A 6490-nucleotide genomic window follows, 5' to 3' on the forward strand; every position below is an offset into this window, starting at 1 on the left:
TTTAAATGATACTTAATTAGATAGAAAATATACTAGATTTAATTATATTAAAACAGGAAAAAAATATGCTCAATTTAATAAAAAATATACTCGATTTTAATGTAAAGTGTTGAATGTAAGAGGAATTATACTTATTTTTGGATCTTTTGTACTTAAAAAATCTGAGGGGCAATTGGTCACAATATTTGCATGAGAGAGTTGAAACAAATAAAACTTTGCATGTAGGGAGTGGAAACAGAATTTTTTATGAGTGGTGATTGCATGTAAAATTCGAGTTATCATTGGGGATTTTTCTCTACTTTACCGCTAATATAATGGTCGGATGCTCATATTTATTGACCAAGCTCCGAAAATACTTTTTTACTAGTAATCCATACTGTCAACCAAAATTATAGGATTACCGCTCATTTTGCTTCTCCGATAAACCTAACTTTTCCACCTTTGCCCTTCTCGATCTAGGAATTCGCTCATGATCGGCAATCTCCCAAAGGAGCAAGCTCGTTCGTCAGTAGCGCCTCTGATCTTGTGTGAGTTATTGACAAATATGACACCTCTGTCGGTTGTGCCTCTGATCTCGAGCGAGTTATTGACGAATATGACTCGGCCAAATTTTGGCACAGTCGAAAGGAAGTCCATTGTTCAGACTAACCATTTCCTTGTTGAGGTCATTTACAATTGCTGTGAGTATTTCTATCTGTTTTTCATGATCACTATAACGTACGTTCTTTTTGCTTGATCTACAATGTTCTTATATTTCTATAGTACTGACAGCGAAGATAACAGTTTGGAATGATCATAGAGGTCAAGGGACAAATGTACTTGTAGCCTCATTATGTAGTTTTCTGATGTAACAAAAGGTTGATGTATGCTGAGTATTAGATTAAAATCAAACCAAATTGAATTAACCAAAACCAAATCAATCGAACTTTTTAAAAACTAACTAAATTGACCAAATTTTCTAATAAAAATTGAATATACTAAACTGATGAAATATTAATTAATTCGAACAAAAACTTAATTAACCAAATTTTTTAATAATGATGGAATCATGGGAGATTTAAATGAAATCATTTTTTTTAACGTGAAAGATTTCCTGGTTTGATTTTTCTATTTCAGTTTATTCAGTTTAACCAAAAAAAACTTAACCCAATAAACAAATTTTTTTTGGGGAAAAAATGAAATATCGAAATAATTGAACTGAAGTTTTAAAATCTATTGGTTTGTTTAGTTTAATTCAACTTTTGCTCATCCCTAGGTTGATGCTTCCATCTCGGTTGGTGTGGTTTCCTGGGCTGGGTGCATAATAGGCCGATTAAGCTTTCCATCATTTTTATTATGCACTTTTACCCAAGAAAATTCGCTAAAACAATAATACTGATGAATCCAATATGTGTTTACAGCTGGATTGCACTGACATACACTGACATACAAAATATAGATGGATTCATATATTCAACACTTCTACAAAATATAGATGGATTCATCATATCTTCATACACTTCTACAAAATATATATCGATTCATATATTAAGACACTTCAGCATGAACCTGCCTCGTTGTCCTTCTTTCTTCTCTGCAAGGTCGTCGGTCTCACTTGTCCCATCGTCATGCTGCTCCTCCAGGGCAAGTTCGTGCCCTCCGGCAGCAAGTTTTACTTGGCCTTGTTTGAGTTGGACACGAGAGTTTGGACGATGAGGCAATTGGTCGCCCATTGATCTTAGTCAGTCTACTGCCAGTAAGCTATGGTTGTTGGGCGCGAGTTGGTGGTGGTCGGCGGATGGGATTCGTTTATTGATTGCCCTATCAGATGATCCAATGAATGAAGAGCATCTCCACGTTAAATGTGGCATTTTCCTTCATCGTCCTTGTATGAGCCAATGAATGAATCAGATCCGGTAGTCGTTAATTGTCTCTTCATTCACCAAGCACCATGTTTTTGAAGTAGGACAACCAAGAAACTAGATCTAATACAACCATATAACCGCTTCTCCATTCATTGTTGTTTTTTGTGTCTCTCCAGAGAAGCAATCTCATTAGTGAGACGGTTATGCTATTTTCTTACCCACATGCACCCTGCATGTTTTCAGTGGCCAATGTAGGGGTGTGGGCCTGATCCAAGGATGAGAAAATGAGATCGATGTTGAGTGGTCTTGAAGATAAATGAAGTCAGCAATTGAGGCCAAAATAGGGAGGATGCTGGGATTTGGAGCCGATGTCGGCGATTGAGACTCAAGCGTGAATGATGTTGGCTATTGAGTTCAAGATAGGGTGGATGTCGGCGACCAAGGTCGAGTACGGAGGATGTCATCAACCGAGGCCCAAGTCTTAGTAGTTGCTTTTTCTCCAAACAAATTGTATTCCTTGGGTCTGATTCCTTTCGGGTTATGTTTGACCCACCTTGATGTTGATTGACATGCTAGTACTACTTTTATTCATATGAGATATGTGCAGATCGATAGGAATATTCTGCCACATAAAGGCGGTTGATAGCTGACTTCCCCGACACCATGTGGGGCTGTTGTCGTATGTTGTGGTCATTGGGTGAGAGCAGGTGCTAGCTGATAGGTAGAATGTATTCGCCTTTTACCTCATCGGCGAGTTCAACATCTACAATCTGATCACCGACGACTGACGGCGAGGGAAGTCGATGCTGCCCTCCTTACGGTTTTCCTACCTCTGCGTCGCCTAGCCATAGAGTGTGTTCATGTCCGGCGAGAGGGGCACAACTAATAAGAATATATTGTCGGCACTTGCCTACGACACGGCGATAGGCGCGTGGGTGAAGATGGCGGCTCTATGGTGGAGGTGGGCGTTCCAGCAAGATAGGACTCATACATTATGATGGTCGCCCACATCGCCGCTGCTGACAAGGAGAGGAGGTACTTGTGGTGCGACTGAGATATGGGCGAGAAAGTAGCAAGTCGATAGTCGGAACCCATTTAATTGTTGTGTCATGCTAATGACTCATAGTATGTGCACTTAGTTTAGCGAACCGACCCTAAGATTTTTTTTTTTAAAAGAAAAATGTTTTTTTAAAATATTAATTATTATTGAAATCATGATTAAATCAAGCCAGAGATAATATTTATAAATCATAGATTGGATTTTATGTGACGTTTGATATCACTATAACTAATAACAAATCAATTGGTTCTTTGTTGAAACACTTAAACAGCAGGGAGATGTAGCCCTTGAAGAAAACTCTTGATCATCTCCAGAGCTCGAGCTGGCTGATAACTTGGAACTTCATGTCCTGCTTCTCGAACAGTGGCAAATGTCAAATTGTGATCATACACGACAGTGTATCCCCCAACCTACATATTCACAATAGAAATCATCAAAATTAATGTAGTTCGTTCTACTAGTCGTCACCATCGTTAGAGCAATGAAGAGTATCATAAAGGATAACTTGTCATCAATGTAAAAACTTTCAATTCCTTGTGCAGTTGAGGATAGTTGATTATATATTATAAAAAGATTTAAAACGACACAATTGTCTGCCTACCTCACTGTTAAGCATCCAAGCTCTCCATGGAGCCTTCACTCCAAGCTTTAGCTTCTCGAGGGAGTATCTTGTGGAAGCAACAGGAACTACTCCATCAAAGTCACCGCTGCACAAACCCAACCAACGCTTAGTTAGGGACAAAATTAGATCGAAAACCCCTTCACTCGCAATCTAATTAACAGTATCTTTATTGTATGGCATATGTTATGCAGAAATCTTAAAGCTATCATACTTGCACATCTATATCTACTAAATCAATGAGGCTCGAAACAAAAAATTAATATATCTATTTATGTTATTTTTACTTACACATGAACCACAAAATCTATACACCTATTTATACGAAAACATTGAAATGTAAAGTTGATTCACACACTAATTAGATATGATGAAGACATCTAACGATTTCTTTTTTACCTGTACTTCAAAATCCTAATCCCATTAGATAATAATTCGTGAATAATTGGCAACATTGTGGAAGGCTGATCTGACCAACTAGGTATCACTTGGCTGCATGAAGACAAAAATATAAATAAATGAGTTACTATGTTTAAAAGAAAAATAAAATTATCAAATGACATTATCTTATATGAGATATGTATATACCTACAACCAGACCAGGTGTAATTGAGCTTTGTGACATTGGCATGTAGAGCGTTCTGTACCTCAAGATTGTTAAGATATGCCTCCACGTAATTAGAAGTACAAGGATCAAAATTCTCAATCTGCATTCGAATTTAAGTAGGAAATTTCAATCTGTTAATCAGTTCTATTCACAATTGATATGATTGTATGAAAATTCTCAATCTGCATCCGAATTTAATTAGGACATTTCAATCTGTTAGTCAGTTCTATTCACAATTGAAATGATTGTGTGAAAATTCTCAATTTGCATCAAAATTTAAGTATGGCATTAATTTCAATCTTTGCAAGTTCCAGCTTTAGAGCTTGCTTCTCCTTGTAGTGATCCAACAAGAATGCGATGGGCTCTGATTCTTGAGTTAACAGGTCAAATCTATTTAATCTAAATTGGCTCTGAAAATACTAGGAAAATGGGGATAATTAAATGTCAAGATGTTCGGAAGAGACAAACCGAGGGCGATTTAGGAGTCGGCGTCACGCCCGATGAGAAGCACAGCGGTGCGTATATGTTGTAGACGTCCAACTCGTACACGGCAAGATTGGCCTCGTCGACCGCCCTGTCGCACTTTGGAGCTGTCGGCGAGGCGTCCGGCGAGAAATTGCAGAACTTGTGGATCGTGTGGATGGTCTCGTCGGCGATCAACGCGTGTGTCCAGAAGTAGTCAAACGTCCCCCTGCTATCCGTCTCCTTGTTGATCACCACGTTCCCAATCTAGGTCATCCGAAATCAATTTGAAATTGATCAAGATCAATCTTTCCCGATTTAATTTGTAATAAAAATGAGAGGGGGTCGATCGGACTGATTGATTACGGGATCCATTGCTTACCGCGATGCCTTTGAGGTTGATGAGGCGATCTTTGTGGTGGAGTATGGCATGGGCGAGCTGGGGGACGTAGTGGCTAGCATAGCTCTCGCCGGTGATGAAGAAGTCCCTCCCCTTATACTCCGGGAACCGCTCAAACTAGTTGACGAGGAAAACCAGCGCGTCGGTTGCCGTCCTATGGTCTCCGCTCTTGGAGTAGTCCGACGTGGTGTTGGAGTAAGAGAAGCCGACGCCACCGGGGCTCTCCAGGAACAAGATGTTCGCCACTGCATGTCACGATGCACGTGTTCGGGGTAATGCCAAAATAGAAACCTTTTTTCACTCTACTCCCTAAACTTTAGGAAATAACATTTGTATATATATATATGATGATGATGATGATGATGATGATGACAGATTATCCTAACCTTCGTTCCAAGCGTAGGGATTCCTGTACAGAGTCTTGCCATCGCTCATGACCCGAAACGGCCCGAGCTCCTCCATGGCGCCATACCCTAGCGACGAACACCCCGGCCCTGCACCCACCCATGCCACAACAATCACCACTCTATCGATCGAAAAGCAACATCATTTTATACTAATTCCATACCTCCATTGAGCCAGAGCACAATAGGCTTCGACCCGCTGTTCTCGACAGCCTCGGCAAAGTAGTAAAATAGAGCCCGTCCGTTGGCTCTGTCGACTGTGACATACCCCGCGTACTGATCGAAATGCACCCCTTCTGGCTGGCCAGGCAGCAGAACAACCTTGTCCCCCTCCTTCAGCCCGCTATTGTCGTAGACCTTCGACTCCAAGCCGGATATTGAAAGAAGACTGCTCGCCCAAGAAGAAGAAGACGACCTCTCTGCTCCGTTGTTAAAGTAGAACTTGTTTAGTGCATCTCTTTGCCTCGCCGTGCTGGAAGCCACGCAGTGTAAGAAACAGAGGAGGAGGAAGAGACAACTGAAACTTGGCTTCATTGTTTGATTGAGAATGAGGAATAGAATGGAATAGAATCTTATTTATGGGATGAATCATTGGATAATTATGGGATGGATTCTTGTTGGAGCCAGCGGAGATTGATGTGTTCTGTTTGGCAATGGACTCTTTAAAAGGCCAACGAATTATTTGATTAATTTTGAATAAACATTTTCAAAATTAAAAGAATTTTTAAAAAAAATCCATTTTTTTTCAATATTTATACAATGAAATAATGCATATTCATATTTTATATAAATCTAATTTAATTTTTCCTTAATTTTTATCAACTTTTACCACTCATTCACTGGATTATTCATTTATCATAATAAGTAAATCTAATTAATTTAAGCACTTCTTGTGAGTCACATATATAATGATCTAATTAGTTTTAGCTTGACTATTAACTAATTAAATTAAGTGAGATTAAATTAATAATGAAGTTTAAATTTATTTAGTTAATGTTAAATTAATTGATTTTAAATTTGATTTCGAATTAACTAAAATGTTAAGTATGGATTAACTAGTTAAGGATTAATTAAGATTAGATTTATTAGTTTAG

At 38.8% G+C, this 6490-nt stretch overlaps 1 pseudogene; it reads right to left on the reverse strand.

The window, feature by feature from the left end:
- Positions 1-3167: 3167 nt before the first annotated feature.
- Positions 3168-5930, reverse strand: LOC122013699 (annotated as a pseudogene).
- Positions 5931-6490: the final 560 nt, after the last annotated feature.

Source organism: Zingiber officinale, chromosome 8B, assembly GCF_018446385.1.
Source record: "Zingiber officinale cultivar Zhangliang chromosome 8B, Zo_v1.1, whole genome shotgun sequence".
NCBI lineage: Eukaryota > Viridiplantae > Streptophyta > Magnoliopsida > Zingiberales > Zingiberaceae > Zingiber > Zingiber officinale.